The sequence below is a fragment of the Stegodyphus dumicola genome, chromosome 10, assembly GCF_044657685.1.
Source record: "Stegodyphus dumicola isolate Sdum_Otavi_A_Nest chromosome 10, ASM4465768v1".
NCBI lineage: Eukaryota > Metazoa > Arthropoda > Arachnida > Araneae > Eresidae > Stegodyphus > Stegodyphus dumicola.
Genome location: NC_140777.1, coordinates 122,096,378 through 122,113,967, shown reverse-complemented (window position 1 = coordinate 122,113,967; position 17,590 = coordinate 122,096,378). Strand labels below are relative to the sequence as shown.

Here is a 17,590-nt window from a genome sequence, read left to right as displayed (position 1 = left end):
GTTTCTTGCGAAAGACCAGAAATCATTTCCAGATTCATTGAAACTCAATTTTATTATTCCAGACCTCATCCCGATGTTTCCGAATCTTGCATCTGATTTTATTATTAAGTCTGTTAAGTTCTTTCTTGACCCCTGGGTCCCAGGAAATATGCCACCTCTTTCTCAATCGGTTTCTCTGTTTAATCATATCTCTGATTTCTCTGGGTAATCGGAAATTGTCTCTATCAATTGGGATATTCTTGGTAGCAGTGTTGTATGCGCCGAGGATACTATTGTTGAGAATTTCAATCGCATTATCAATGTCGTCTTTATTCTTAAGTGAGCTAATAATTGGGGGGTTCTCTAACAATTGGGTGTAATATTGCTGCCAGTCGGTGATATTTTTAAATTTGTTTTCTTCGCATTTGTTAGTGTCTAAAATAGCAATAACCGGCACGTGGTCGGAGGTTAGTTCAACTTTAACGTCCAAATGCATTGGAATGGCGGTATTAGTGAGCACAATGTCTAGAATGTCTCCTCTTCTAGGGTTATCTGGGAGGTAAGTATAGACTGCAGGTGCATAGAAATAAATAGGATAGTTATTGATAAACTCGATTAGGACTTCGCCATTATTGTTGGTTCTTCGACAGCCCCATTCAGTATTTTTTTAGTTCAGATCTCCAGCCAGGATGATATGTTTATTATTTGGGAGAAGCTCAGCTAATTTATCAATGTTAAGTACATTGTTCGGTGGATTATACATTGCAATAAAATAGACAACTCCATAATATGGGAGTAGAACTGAGGCAGTAACTGCTTCATATCCGTTATCACGATCTTCGCTGATGAGGCAAGATTGTAGGGTGCTTTTCACAAAAATCGCGACCCCCCACCTCTATGACTCAATCTGTCACATCTATAACATCTATAGTTTGCGATATTCATATTGTAACAGGGAGTCGCAAACGTTTCTGTGATGAGTGCAACGTCAATATCATACACAAGTAAAAAGTTATGAAGTTCCGTAATTCTATTCTGGACGCTATGTGCGTTCCGGGTCATGAACTGAATAGGGGCCCGACTATTTTTGTATTGACCCATGATCTAAAGTCTGTGTTATGGCAGTTTCTGGACTGGTTTGAATAGTCTGTTTTGTTTGTTGTGTTAATTGCAAGAAGCCAGCGCCTTTAATGATTTTTACTAGCTCTGCTAGATTAGCAAAAACTGTTTTTGCCTCATTGATTGTTTCCGAATATAGTCCTGATGATATGGCTTGTGCATAACTTTTACCTTCTATGATACGGTTTGAGAATGTTTTGTTTTTGACAGTATTACTTGTGCTACTATTGTTCTTGGGATACTTTTCACAACCCTTAAAGCTAGATGTGTGAGGTCCCCCGCAGTTCGCACAGACTAGGGGCTTATCCGGATTTTTTCTGTCAGGGCATTCTTTAATTGAATGGCCTCCGCCACATCGGACACATTTCGGAGCATAATTGCATCCGGCTTGGGTGTGGTTAAAGCTCTGACAGCGAAAACACTGTATGGGCCCCTGTCTGCCTTTATACTCCACTACTTTAATTTTCATGTTGCAGAGTTTGTATTCATTATAGATTCTTTTCGAATCGTCAGTTTTTGGCAGTGTAACAAGAAACAATGGGAGTGGAATAACTTCCCCCCCCTCGTCGTCGTGACATTTGTTTAATTTCAATAATTTTGTAATTCAATTCCTCTAATTCAGTTTGAATTTCCTCTATGTCTGAAGTAGTAGTGAGTCCATTTATGACCACTTTTAAGTTTTTATCTTGAGGCAATATGTAGGAGTGGTGCTCAACTTTGAGCTCTTTGAGTACTTTAACCATGCCTCTATAACTTTCAGCATCTCCTGCAATGACTTTTATGCCATCATTCCTCAAGTTTTGTCCAATAAATGAGAATTTTTTGGTATGAAATACTTTTTTGATATTTCCCCAAGTCATGACATTTTCTTTAAGAATTAGTGGTGGGAGTTTTCTTTGCGTGTTAGTCTCTGAATTTTGCGTATTACTTTCAGTGCGTTCATTATTTGTTATCGTCTGATTATTTGTGTTATCCTGATTTTCTGTTTCGCTTACGTTGGTATCCATGTTATTATCTGTTTCATTATCCTGATTATATTCTGCATGTGTTTGCACACTATTAATCGACGTATGATCATTCGTGCTATTACTAGCTTGATTAGCCGTAACGATCGGTGAGATTATTTCACTTTTTTAGCAATTGGTTTGTGAATTTTTGTTCTAACGGTCTGGTGGTTCTTCATCCGAACTTGTATCTTGATCAAGTGTTTTTTCCTCGGTACTGTTAATTGGATCATCATGTAAGTTTATTGGACTTCTGGCCCTGCTGTTTTCATCAAAGTTTTTACCAGTGTTAGATGTAGGTGTTTTATCAAAGACGCTATTATTTTGTTCTTTCAAAGCATTTACAATCTCAAGGGAGCTAAGCAGGAAATTGTAAAATGTTTTCTCAATGTCAGATAATTTCCCATCATTTTTGTCTCTCATTTTATCTAACTCCTTAAGCTGATTTGTGTAAATTTCCACGAGCCTCTCCATGGTCCGCTACGCAGAAATAAACGCAAAAAATCCAAAATCCAGCGCCCATAAAAATGGAGTCCTGCACCCCGGAATGGAGCCCTGGCTCGATAGCCTTCTCCACAGACAGATCTGCAGGCGAAGAACACACGAGGCCCCTGACAGTCACCTGAAGTGAGAGTTTGGGGGAAACTACGTGTGTTATCCGATCCTAAAATCCAAAATCAAACGCGCAAAATATTTTAATTTTATCTGATTAAATATTCAAACGCGCAATTAATCTTAATAATAAGCAATATGGCAGTATTAGTCGCAATACCAGCAATCAGGCAATTTGGCAAGACACGTGGTGGTGAAAATCAAAATTTTGCGAAATAATCCTAAAATAATATAAAATAGTGAAAGCATATAAGCATTTCACAATAAATACCAACCGTAAAATAGCATTAAAAAATGCTGATGCAATCAGATTCGTATGAGCACGTGGTCGCACAGGGAAACCACATGAGACGGACGTACTTGCTAAACGGATCTGAGAGGCAGGCACAATCTCCGACGGTGAACCTTCATCCACCAAGTCCCCGCTCCGAATCGATTCTTCTTAAATGCTAATTGCTTATGCTTATATTAGCCCAGTTGGGCTTTAATAAGCTATATTGATCTAATCCCCTAAGGACAATCAGAATGTCAACTATCAGCTAGTTCCCAGCCGGGAAATCGGAGCGGGTAAGGAAAAGAGGGCCCATCGGCCATAGTGACAAAGTCCAATCATCAAAGTAACTTAACTCTCACCCCTGAGATAAGAGTAATAATCACGTGTATGGAGCTATGAAGATGCAAATGAAATGAAAATACATGAAATGTGCATAGGATACAGTGTTGAACATGTAATAAACAAATGAAAGTGAAGTAATGTACGCATAAAAATGTGTTATTTACATATTTGAAAACGAGTGGGCTAAGTGACAAAATTGTGATCCCTCATTCTGTGAGCCGTGAAAGACCTGATATTGTAGTCCTCAGGAATGCATAGTTCAGTACAGCATTAAAGTTTCCTTTACTGCAATTCAAGCCTTTGTGAAAGAACTTGCTGTTAAGTTTTTGCAGATATTTGTCAATATATTCAACTTGTAAATCATCGTGCAGGAGTTTGTTACGGGTGTAAAAAGGTGCTCCTGTCATGGTGCGTAAGATTGTGTTTTGAGTCACCTGCAATTTGTTGATATCTGAGCTCGTAGCAGTCGCCCAGACAGGGGACGCATAACACATAATTGGTCTTAAAATGGAAATATAAATCTGTCTTTTCCTTCTCAGATCTAACTGCGAGCTGCGGCCTAGCAGTACTTGTAATTGTTGAGCAATTCCTTTGGTCTTGCTTGCAATGTTATTGACATGCGTACTCCACGTGAGTTTTCGATTCAAGTAAACACCTAAATACTTGGCCTTGTTTACCATCGGGACACGTTGGCCGAATAGGTAAAGTGGCTGAACTGAGACCAGCATTTTCTTCCTTCTAACAAGAAGTAGCTGTGATTTAGTCGCATTGATGGAAATCTTCCAACTGGAGCACCACTCCTCAATGTCCATAATTATATCCTGCATAACAGAAATTGCCCTGTTAGGCTGAATAGATCTGACCGCTACAGCGGTGTCATCCGCATAGCAGGCCAGCAATGTATTTCTGTTGAGTTTATCCCGCGGAAAATCAGCCGCATAGAAAAGATAGAGTACTGGGCCAAGACAGCACCCCTGGGGGACGCCTGCAGCGATAGTTTTGTATCCAGAAGGACTTTGCTTGCAGCTAACAGTAAAGTAACGATTTGCAATATAAGATCTGGTGAGTAAGATCAGTTCTCTAGGCAAATTCATCATTATCAATTTATATATTAAGCCCTCATGCCAGACACGGTCAAATGCTTTGGCCACGTCCAGCATGAGCACTGCAGTACAACTCTTATGATGCAGAGCAGAGCCGATAAATTCCAGAGCCTAATCAGTTGTTTAGATGTGCAAAGTTCGCTCCTAAGTCCGTACTGATCTTCCGGAAGTACCTGTAAATAAGGCTGGAATTTCCTTAAAATTATTCGTTCAAAGATCTTGCCTATATTAGAGAGCAAGCTTATGGGCCTGTGATTCTCCGCCTTAGTGATGTCTTTTGCAGGCTTCGGTAGTAGGAAACCTTTTGCGTACTTCCAGCAGTCCGGGAAGTAGCATAACGTAATGCACATATTAAAAATGCTGGAAAGTCTTGTGATTCCACCGCGCGGGAGGTTCCTGATCATTAAATTTGTAACTCCATCAATACCTGGGGCTTTCTTGGGGTTAAATTTGGAGATAATATCCGTAACTTCTCTTGGATTAGTTAAACCATCGGCATTTAGAACCGTCGGAGCACCTAGCCATTCTTCTACTTTCATTCTGACTTGGGTCTCAAAGTGAATATTACGAGGTATCTGATTGGGAGAAAACTGCTTTTCAAGATGTGAAGCGAAAATCTGACATTTGTCAGTATCTGAATAAGCAGTCACGCCGTTGGAAATAATTGGCCTATCACACTGATGCGTCCTCTTTAACATTTTTGTAAACTGCCAGAAGGCATCACTGTCAAGTTTAATCAAGTTTAACTCCTCCATTTTATCATTCCAAGCCTCACACTTTAATTTATGCATTTCAAGCTTAATATGCTTACTGATTCTATTTAACTCCGTTTTAATAATTGGGTCCCAGGTGATATTATACCTCCTTCGCAGCCTGTTTCTTTCGGCTATGAGAGATTTGATGTACCTTGGAATCTTAGCGATTTTACAAGACCTTTGAGAACCTTGGTGGCCTCATAGTAAGAGTCATTAAGACATGTAGTAAACTTATCAATCTCCTTATCAATATCAGAAGGGCTTTTCATAGCACCTAATTTAGGGATCCTCACTTTCACAACATTGTGGTACATTCTCCAGTCGGTATGGGTCTTAACATTCGTATAATTAATAATGGTGATTCCTAGTGTAGCAGGTGCTGCGGCAGCCCCAATCTTTATGCTTACTATTGAGGTCGCCACCAAAAATCATTATTGAGGAATCCGGAATAATATTTTGTAACATTTCCTCAGTTAGCCTATTAGTAGGGGGGTTGTAGATTGCCGCAAATAAGGTATCTCCAATCTTAGGCAAGCTAATAGAGGCAATCACAATTTCATAGCCCTTGTCTCTTTCAGTCGAAATTAAACAAGATGAATATTTACAATGAACGTAGATGAGTGCTCCACCTCCTCTGTGATGTAACCTATCACATCTGTAGGTTCTATAATTTTTGATGCTAACTCTGTCTCCTGGGGTGATGTGCGTCTCGGAGATCAGGCAAATATCAATGTCGTTCTCATACATAAAGTCCTCCAACTCATCTTTCCTTCCTCTCATGTTGTTAGCTTTCCACACTCACATCTTGATTGGCCTAAAAGTATTATCTTTCCTATCCATGATTGGGTTCATTATTGACCGCGTTGAAACTACTAGCATTTGCGCTAGGAGCTAAATTTACTTGTAGAATGCCGGAAGCCTTAATAGCCTCAACAAGGTTTTTAAGCCCTTCAAAAATACTTCTAGCTTCATCTAGAGTATTCATTGTTTGCCCGCCAACAGCGGCGGCATAAGATTTATTGATAATTACTCTATCACTGAAATTCTTCAAAGGCGGATTTTGAGTATTTATTTTGGGAAAATTCGGGCAACCCCTGTAGTTGCTTGTATGATCTAATTGGCAATTTATACACTTAGGTTTATCTTCTCTTGGCTTGGGGCAGTCTTTTGAATAATGATCGCCAGCGCATTTCATGTATTTCGGGTCATGCATACATGCTGCCTGGGCATGATGAAATGCCTGACACCGAAAGCATTGTACCGGCCCTTTCCTTCCTTTGTAAGCTTCTACATTAACATTCAGCAAACATAATTTAGTTATATTATGTCTCCCTTTCGCTTTTTCATTCCTCTTCAAAATAACTAGAAACAGGGGCAGATTAAATTTTTCTCCATTTCTGCGTCTTACTAATTGCGAGACTCGTTCAACTGGGAAACCTCTATCTATCAGTTCATCAGATATCTCTGAAGTTGGCGTGTCGATCGGTAAGCTGCGTATAACAACTTTAACCTTCTTGTTTTCGGGTAAAATAAATGAGTGATATTTCACTCCTTTGGCATTAAGTAATGCAGTTAAACTCTTATGAGTTTCTATATTGTCAACTTTTAGCTCATAGTGGTCTTGAGCTTTCATTATACCTGATTTTAGCTTAATTCCTGCATCTTTAAACATTTCCTTATATTTTGACCAGGAGTATTTACCATCTTGTATAATAATCGGGGGAGCTTTATTGCTCACTTTATTTGGATGTATGAATTTATCCACATCCTGCTCATTATTTTCGGCAGAATTGGTACCAGTTTCATGATCATGAGCATCACCTATTAGCTCAGCCGGACACGTGACCTCATCTGCAGCACTGATAGGCCGCACCATGCTTTCCGTCTGAGACGTACTCGCAGCCGGCTTTTCGGGGATCTCACTAGATGGCGCCAAATTAGCGTGGGCTGTATCCATATTATCCACGTTTGGGGCTGTATCCATATTATCAGAAGTTGTTTCCGTGGTCGGGTCAGCTGTCGAAACTTCTGACAAAACAGAGGAATCCGTCAGAGTAGGCTTTCGAGAGGGTTTTCTTAGTCTTCTAGTAAAATCTCCTTTAGGACCTGAGTCCGTGCCGGAGCTGTCTTCATCCAGTGCTTTATATTTTTTCGACTGCTCTTCATCTGAGCGCGCAGGGCTGCTGGCTCGTCTGACATTAGTTTTGTTGATTCCAGTTATTGAAGAATCACTGTCGTTAACCTTAGGAGCAGCGATGTTTGGTTTGGGAAGAGAAGTAGAAGAACGACCAGCGTTCAGTTCTCTGTCAATGAAAAGTTTGAGGCGTCGAAGGAATTTAAGGTCTCGTGCGTCCTTAGATGAGAGAGATCCATCAGCTTCTTTGATGCATTCTAAGTTGGTAATCTCAGAGGCAATAAAATCAATCATTCGATCTATGGTAGAGCGGATGGCAGAAAATGAAGCAGCGGAGAAAGCAACCAGAGTCTATTGCAATGCCGGCCTACTGTTACAGCGGCATGCACTCTGATCAGGTATAATAAAAGAAGAGTTCCAATATCACAAAATCGATTCTTCAGACTCTCCAGCAGCAGTTAAATACCACTTCCACCTGATCACGTGCCTTCCACGTCATCCAGGCGCGTTCATCGCAAAATGTAGGGCTGGTCATAATGTTTTGGCTCTTGATTGTATTGATGTGTATTTTAAGCATATAAATTTAGTCTAGATTGATTGGAACTGTGAATACTGTAGTGTGCTTTAGGAGTATATTATGTACCCTAGAGCAGCTTGAAAATTTCGGGAATAAACTGTAAAATGAGTCACACATTGAATTATTCTGTAGAAGAATTTGAAATTTAAATTCTTGTTTGGATTTTAAGAACTATAATTGCAGTTTCAGCAAAGAATGTTTTAGTAATATCTAAGAGTGTGTGTAACTTGGGGTAATACATACGAATTATATTGCTAAAGTAAATAACTAGGTATGTACAATTTATAGGGTTATAGATTGATTTAAAAGAATAGGTGTGATTACGGTGTCTGAGTATGTATAATCTGTATTAATTCAACAACATACGGACGTGTAACAAACAGAAAGGCAGTAAATTAGGTTCGAAAAAAATGGCAAAAATAGAAAGGTACTGATATGAAGATGAGCCATGCATCTGCTCCACCTATTATGGATTGCTGTAATTAATTATAATTAATTAGAGAATTTTTCGGGGAAGTAGAATAAAAATATAATATTCTTCCTAGATTAAATGCGTCAAATTGCTAATCTAGAGTAGTGGAGTTGGCAAAGGAAAAGTCTTGTTTTAAAAATTCGGTTGAGAGGTAAGGCATAAAAATTTATAATGGAAATTAATAGTGTAAAGATATGTTATTTAGTGATTTAACAAAATTATTGAATGAGAAATTTGCAAAATCTCAATCCTTTGAGATGATGTAGACAGATTTTACTTCAATCAGACAAATTCAGAATTAGTCGAGGAGTTAGCTGCTAAATATTTCGGGTGGTGTCCCAATTCAAGTGAGGGCGTGTTTAACCTCGCTCAAAAAGCTATGCTATCAAGATTAATCGAAGCACTCCGAGCGGATTTAAGAAAGAGGTAAAAAACCTTGGCCCTAGTGATTTTGCCACTGCTGTCAGTCAAGCAAAAAATATTGAAAAACCATTGGAGGATTCAGATACTAGCTTTAATGATGCAACAAACACAGAGTAATAAATCTAATGACGATTTGTCAGAAAATTTAGAGAATGCAACTGAGAGCAATGTAAATAATTAAAATAAATAAAAAATGATAATGTGACTCAGACTGGTAAGGATAGCGAAAGACCTTGCCATATTTGCCAACAAAATCATTGGACTACCGAGTGTCCTTAGTTTTCCTTAAATGATAATTATCGACTAAATAGAGTGGCTAGAGAAAACTATAGAATTTGTAAATTTTGTTAACATTTTGTTAGTATAAAAATAGGTATAATAATCAATATGCTTATACTATAAGATTCCAAAATAATAATAGCTATATTCCAAGCAACAGAAGGTACGAGGGCCATCCAGGAAGTAGATTACGTTTCCGTCTGTGTCCGCTAGGGGCGGGGCTAGCGCGGCCATCTTGGGGTCAGAGCGTTGCGCAGCTCAGTCTGCATCTAGCCGTGCTAGTGAGAGGTTCGTGCTGTGCTCCGTTCAGATACTGTGACGGTTTGAAATGTCTGCGTTAATTGAAAATCCCGCGAGCTGCGAGGTGCGCTCAGTAATACGGTTTCTGACTGCAAAAAACTGTAAACCGATAGAAATCTATCGGCAGCTTCGTGAAGTGTATGGGGACAACATTATCACTGAAGGTGGAGTGCGTCAGTGGGTCATAAGATTTCAAAATGGCCGAACCAATGTTCACGACGAAGATCGAAGTGGGAGACCCAGCATAGTGACCGCCGAATTTCTCGAAAAAGTCGATGCTAAAGTCCGTGAAAATCGAAATTTCACAATAACGGAACTTTCTTTGAGTTTTCCACAAATTTCGCGAAGTTTGTTGCACGAAATCATCAGCGAAAAGCTTGGTTACCACAAGTTTTGTGCAAGATGGATTCCAAAAATCTTGACAGAGGACCACAAAAATCAGCGAATGGCTGCAGCGTTGAACTTTTTGGACGCTTACCATAAGGATGGTGACTCTTTACTCGATCGCATCGTTACTGGTGACGAAACATGGGTGAAACATGTGAACTGTGAAACGAAATTGCAATCAATGCAGTGGGGGCACACAAGTTCTCCCCAAAAACCCAAGAAATGCATGCAAACAATGTCGGCAAGGAAGATGATGGCGACTGTTTTTTGGGACAGAAAAGGTGTAATTTTGGTGGACTTCCTGGAAAGAGGCACTACAATAAACTCTCAAAGGTATTGCCAAACTCTCCAAAAACTCAGAAGAGCAATTCAAAACAAGCGCAGAGGAATGTTGAGCTCTAAGATCTTGTTGATTCACGACAACGCCCGGCCCCACACGGCAAATGTCACTCGTAAATTTCTTGAATCTTTTAAGTGGGAGTTGTTTCCTCATCCGCCGGACAGTCCCGACCTGGCACCGAGCGACTTCCACCTATTCCCAGCAATGAAGAAGTGGCTGGCTATGCAGCGTTTTGATGACGACGCACAGCTGCAAGAAGAGGTAACGAAGTGGTTGAAGGCGCAGGCGGCCGAATTTTTCGACGAAGGAATTTCCAAGCTCGTACATCGCTACGATAAATGCCTTAATTTGTATGGTGACTATGTAGAAAAGTAGTATTTGAGTGTGGCTTTCATCTGTATATAATAAAATTTGTTTCCTATACTTTGTTTATTTTTTTATTCCAAAACGTAATCTACTTTCTGGATAGCCCTCGTATAATGCTTGTAAGAACGATTTAAACCAATTACATTCTCCTAAATAAGCTGAGTATTACTCAAGCAAACATAGAGAAATTAAAGAGAGAATAAATGAGAAAAATAATAATAAGAGATACAAATAAAGAAATTAAAACTATAAAACTCAAGAAAAATGTTGAGAATGCAGTAGTTGAGAAAGATGATGAACAAAAATTAGTAGCTTCATGTCAGACTAACAGTATTGCCAATAATAAATGTTAATTTGGTGACTTCGTGATAGCATCGTTGCTGGATACAGGTACAAATGTAATCTTGATATAGCCAGACACCTTGCAATTAGTAGTAAATTATATAAAGTTTCAGTACATAAGCAGATCTGTAAGAATACGTACACTGAATAATGCCACCGTCCCTTATTTATCTGCTGTAAATTTATTGTTTAGGAAATAAATGGCTGGTAACCAGTTTTTTGTTATACAACACAACCAGAGTGAAAAATATCAAATGATTTCAGGGCTATGATTTTAGACAGAAAAATAAGATACTTAAAGATACAAATAAAAATCAATTAATTATTGATAACACCTACTTTGATTTATGGAGTAAAAAAAATATGCCAACAGTAATGCAGAAGAGGTGGACAATAAGATCGAAAAAATAATTCATATATTGTAAGAGTAGTATTACACACTAAAATTCTTCCTAATACGGCAGAAATAGTAAAATTATGCATCTCAGCTAATATGCAACAAAACCTACAATTATTATTTGCCCCATATTAAAAAAAAATAGAAAAAATGGATATGACTGAATCAATGCATGAGATAAATGACAAAAAATATATTTTCACAAGGAACTGAAAACAATTCTAATTCCAAAATTGTTTTAAGAAAGGGTTAAAGGATTAGTAAAATATATGAGAAAGAGGAAAATCAATTTCAGAAGCCTATAGAACAGCACAATTTAAAAATTAATCATATTATGTTAAAAGAAATTAGAAACCTATGAAAGAAGGAGCTAGTCCCCGATAATGATGATTTCAACCAATTAGAGAAGGAATAAGAAACAAAAAGTAATTGAAATTCTCATGAAAACTCAGCGGTGTTTCCGAAATCGTACTCCATTCTTGGAGAAACAGATGTTATGGTGCCACAGTTTAATTTACTACATAACTTCCCAATTGGGACCAAATCGTATACTATTCCTCATATTGCCAAGAAATATGCACAAAAGGAAATAGCGAAATTATTGGAAACAGGCATCATTGAATATCAATATTATGTTTTATTTCCTCAGTAATTTTGGAAAAAAAGAACACCATCTAGTTCCAGTAAATTATGATTCAGGATGGCAGTATTCTGTAGGCATAGAACTTGGCAATTTTCAGAGGACTAAGTTGCCTTTTGGTTCCAAGAACTCATTTGAGTAATTCCCTACTCTAATATCAAGGTGCTTAGGTGATATGCAGGACCCAAATTCACAGTATTTTTTTAGATTACATAATTATAGCAGCTAACAACATAAATGAGCTAGTAAATATTTTGTATGAAGCGGTTGATAAATTTTAAAAAGTTAACATTAGACCGAGACAAAATGTAGTTCTGTAAGAAAGAAATTACTTATTTAGGTTTTTATGTTGTAGGGTTTATATTTATTTTAACTAACATTTATTTTAAGCTATCTTTCCTGTCAAGCCTTTACTTTCCCTTAGATTGCCAACACCAGAGTATGTAAATTGTAGTAGAACGCGCAGTATATTCAAATTTTAGCAGAAGTAAGTTGAGTTTAAATAGAAGGGAAACGAGTTTGTATGTGTTCTTCTTGAATCGCGAGCGTGAAGGTTGCTAGGTAGAAATTTAAGAGCCGCGCGTTTCGGCCTGTGTGCCTATTTCGGCAGTTCGCTGAATATTTCAACTGCTTAATCAGTAAGCTCGCTGAATCTCAGCTGTATCTTAGAACGCGGTTAAGTTAGTTACTATTTAAGAGCCTCGTAGGTAGTGATTTGTTATTTATTCATCCTGTCATTTATTTTTTAGTTTCACATTTCTGTTTTGTTAAACCGCCGGGTCGGCGTAGTTTGTGAGCGTCAAGTGAACGCAGCTGTTATTTCTAAAGTGGAATAAAAAGGGCTTTAAAACCCTTCTTACAAGTTTGTGTAATTTACAGTTCATAGCAGTCACTACCATAGTTGTTGACAAGTTGGGGCCACGGAACACTATAATGTGAATAAGAAAGGTTTCGCTTCATCGGAGGAGAATATTCAAAAAGTGGCAAAATTTACCAGACCGAGAAATGTGGAAGAAGTATATACATTCATAGGTATGGTAAACTGTTGTGGCACCTAATTTTCATTTATGCAGAAATTATAAAGCCAATGGTGAGCTCAACAAAAAATATTCCATTCATATGGAATCAGCTGTGCAAGAATGCCTTAGATAAGATACAAGAGTTAATCTTAGAGAAGTCCACAATAAAAATATAGAAAATGATAAACCTTTATATTTTGACAGAGATGCCTTGAGATTGCAGAAGCACAATGATAAGGTTTTATCCAGCATAATTTACTCGAAGATCTTAGTATCTTCTGAAGCTAGGTACCCTTCAATCAGGACAGAACTTTAGGCAATTTTCAGATCCGTAAAGCATTTTTACGAACATTCATATGCGAAGAGCTTGAATAATATTGCCTTGGTGCCAAACCATTAACATTCTTGACAAGCAGCCAGACATTGTAGCACGCTGTTATCATATCTGCAGCAATTTCAGTACACTATGGAGCATATTCCTGGTTTCAAGAACCCGATTGATTACTTATCAAAAGTTTCAGATGAAGTTGAGGCAAACAGTACTAATATTTTTAGTATCAATGACAATCTGTCTATTGAAACATAATTAGCAAACAGCAAGAGAATCCATATATAAGAACAATTATAAAAAAATTGCAGAATAATAAAACATTGCAGAAACTAACCACATAGATATGGTAGAGCAATACTTTATTGATAGTCATACAGATGCATTAATGATAACATTAAAATTCACAGCCTCAGAACGAAACACGGAAGTGTACAAAATAAGACTTTAATACCTAAGACTTGAATTAAAGATGTACTGCAAACTGTTCATGCGCTTCATTTCGGTGCTTAAAACACGTACGAGTTCGTGAAAGTAATATATTACTGGAAAAATATGTACAGCGAACCAAAAATTTGTAGGAAATTATAGAAATTGCTTGAAGTAAATCAAAACCACAAAACACTAGGCCACGTTTGATTCTTCAGAGAGACCTCCACCGGGAGAGGGGGAAAATGGCTTGTGATATAGTAGGGAAATTTCCAGGATCCACAGATAACAAGTTTTATGTCACTGTCATTGATTACTGCTCCAGGTAATTAGAAACAATTCTATTAAACAACAGCCCTTCTCAGTCCATTATAAAATAATAAATGTCTATTTTGCAGGATGTGGCATCCCCAATATTATGTAATCAGACACTGTTCCTATTTTTGTTCTACAGAATTAAAATAATTTTTAAAATCACTAAATATAGAACACAGAAAGAGTTCTATTGATTATTCATCAGCGAATGGGTTGACTGAAAGAGTTTACAGGGGGAAGGAGTCTAGTGCAGCAATTTCAAAAGAAATATATTCGAGCACCACAAAAGGTTAATATTTAAATTACATTATAACAATGTAAAACATTACGTAACTCAATTTTTCGCCAGTAAATGCTTTATTTTTTTTTTTTTTTGGTATAACCTTAAATGCTGCCATAGATATCGCCTTAACTAGTAGAGGATTTTGATCAGTATGCCAGAATATTAAATTAAATAGCAATAAGGGAGAAATAAGTAAAGTTTAATGAGGATGAATACTTTAACTGTACAAAAAATATTTGAAAGGGAAATAAATCGCGGAATTAAAATTAGGGGATAAAGTTTCTATGCAAAATTTTAATGACGGTAGAGTGTTAAACCCGAAATCTATGGGGCCATATGAAATTATTAAGAAGGTACTGAATGATATATTTACATAGTAAAATTGGGTTACAAAATAAATCCACATAAGCCACATAAAATCCACATAAGCAAGTTGTTTCTACGAAAAGTTTCGCGAACTGAGGCTGCAGAGGATGAGGATTAGGAAAATAAAAAATTTCAGATTCGGAAAATTCATTCGGGTTTGAACAAGATTTTGCTATGTGCATCATGGTTAGAAACTAGACAATTTAATAATGACTGTAAATAATAGCGGCTTAATTTAAATGTAATAAAGCGCTCATTGCACAGCTTCGGTAGAGTTGGATGGTCTATAGACATAATCTAATGAATTGTAATAAGTAAAAGATTTATTAGAAAAACAAATATTTTAAATCTCCCTATGAAATTATAATGTGACCAAGTAAAGGGAAATAACTCAGATTATATGTAGATCCCACTTAGACTGCTAAACATATTCTGCGGATTTTGAATGTAAAATTAAATATCAAAATGTAAAAATTCCTTAAATGTTATGGAAAATGAGAAGTGGTTGTAATGTATAAATATGAAAAGTGTAAAAAGAAGGAAATGAAGGTGTAAAAAATGTATATATAATTGTATTAATGAATGGAGAGATACCTTAATTTACAGAACGTGTAATAAGAAAGCATGAAAATTTAGGCGATGTAAGATGCAAATATGTACTTTTTTGTAACGCAGAAATATGCTAAGAATTACTTAGTATGCAGTGAAAATAGAAGAAAGTTGTGTGACTCATATCTTTCATTTTCCAATTTATTCCTATTGTACATATCTATGCAAAAATATTTATATGTACTGAAGAAAATGCGTAATCTGTGTTATTTATGTGAACATTTATATGCGTAATGTTTTAGATTTTGCAGCGGCAAGAGTCAGGCCGAGCATGTATCAACATTAGAAACGGCCACAGTTGTTCGTCAATTTATCCCAACGTCAATTTTTTCCTCCTACCGAGGGTGGGAATGTAACATGGAGTTATATAACTGAATGCCAGCGCCGGCGTTTTACGATCTAGCTTCTTGCTTTCTAAACAACATCAAGTTTGCCGCCACTTCCAAGCCTGAGTGAGAGACAGTTTTTGTGGAAATTTTGCCCTCTCGACAGCAGACTGAAGGAGGTCGCAATTATAGGTGGATGTACGAAAGGAAAATCGCCATTTGGTTTCTATAGCATTTTTGGACGCCATGACATCGATCTCCGAAGTTCCATGATTGTTTAATGCTATGATTGCAGTGATGTATAATATTACAGAAGAGAGTTACAATGAGTGGATATTTGGATACGCAGCTTCGAGATCCTATGATATCGGCGATATAGAATGTGAAAGAAGAGTGTAACCATGAATAGATATTACGATACGCGTCACTGAGGTCCTATCATTGTTTAAACCTTTGATTGTAGTAACACATACAATATTCAAGAAGAGAGTAACATGGAGTAGATATTTGGCTAAATAATCTAAAGAACAAATAGATTTGTAATGGCAATCTTTCTTGCGTCATTTTACTTTAGGGTGTAATTAACTTTCTCAAGAGAGCTGAGTTCATTGATTAGCGTTTGTTGTATGAGATTTGCGTGTTTTTCAGTTTAATTAATTCCTTCCACAGCAATCTATAACACTATTAAGTTAAAACTAAGTATTTAAAAGCTAAATAAAAATCTCCCCTTGAAGCTACGAAATTGCCCCCAGGATAGAATTTACCCCCAGTTGAGAACCTCTACCATAAGAAATGAAACTTCGTTATCAGTAGAATACTTATTTTTTCGAATGAAGTCTTTTATCCTTAATAAAATAAAAGCTCCATGAAGCAGGCTTACCATACATCTGAGATTAGCCCGGGCAGTCCTCGTTTTTTAGTGTTAACCAAAGTTTGAAAATTTTATGGCTGACGGATTTTTTTTTTTTTAAATTTTAGGCCAATATGTTTGACATCGCGTTTTAAAATATTCTCTTACGGCCGTGCATCTCTAAGCCACCTTGAAGGAAGCGCTGACGTCGATTTTGACGGAGGCGTGGCTACTGGTCTCGCCACAATTTTTTCTTAGTCGTTTGGCAATACAACATGGGTTATGTGTTTACATTGTCTTCGTCTGTGAAGTAACTCTTCTACGCGTTTTTGATCATTTTACCTCTATTTGGTTTTCGTTCCGTAGTTTAACGATGGGCAAAAGGAAATCAGTGTTTAATGTTAACCTGCAAGAGGTATACAAATTTTGTAATGACAGTAACAATGAACATGGTTTTTGCACACTATGTACTGGGGAATTTTCTATTGCACATAAAGGAAAGGGTGATAGTAAGTCTACGTGAAAGCAGTTAAACATAGGATTCTATTAATGCTACCTTTCGTAAATACAAAAGATTTTGTAAAGTCAAAGATGTGACCAATAATAACAGTGACTTGGAGTATGCTGCTAAAGAAGCTAGATATTCATACTACACTTCCAGAAACGAACTCAGTTTCAAAACATCGTAGAGTCAATAGATTTTTTGATGCTGGAGATGTGAAAAAGGAGCAATGCCCTTGCCGGAACTCGAACGTAGATCTCTCGCCCAGGGAGCTACCGTTACACCCCGAAGACATGCCAGAAGGAACACATTATAACAAGTTTTCAGCGTAATCTCTACCTTATATATTCCCTCTTTTAAAGGGCGATTAGGGATTAGGAGACCAAATCACCAAATCCTGGTGGTGGTGAATTATTATCCGCCACCTTTTAGTTCGGGCGCCTCTGTAGAATCATTATGTTTTTTGATGCCGGAGACGTGTAAAATAAGCAGCGCTCTCTCCGAGACTCAGACCTGGACCTCTCGAATAGTGTGCTACCGTTACATCAAGAAGTCATGCTGGAACGACGAAGAAAATATCTTATAACATCAGACTGCACGTCTAAACTGGTTAAAAAGTTATATGACCCAAAATTTTCGTCTACTAGAACCAAAACTGGGACAGTTACTGTTAACGTTATTTCGCCAATTATATTTGATAACGTGTTACATTCTTTGA

General features: G+C 37.3%; 1 protein-coding gene across 1 annotated transcript in view; it reads right to left on the bottom strand.

Moving 5' to 3' along the window:
* LOC118194201 (radial spoke head 14 homolog) overlaps window positions 1-17,590 on the bottom strand; it is a 98,614-nt gene that overhangs the window by 36,849 nt on the left and 44,175 nt on the right. The window lies entirely within an intron of this gene.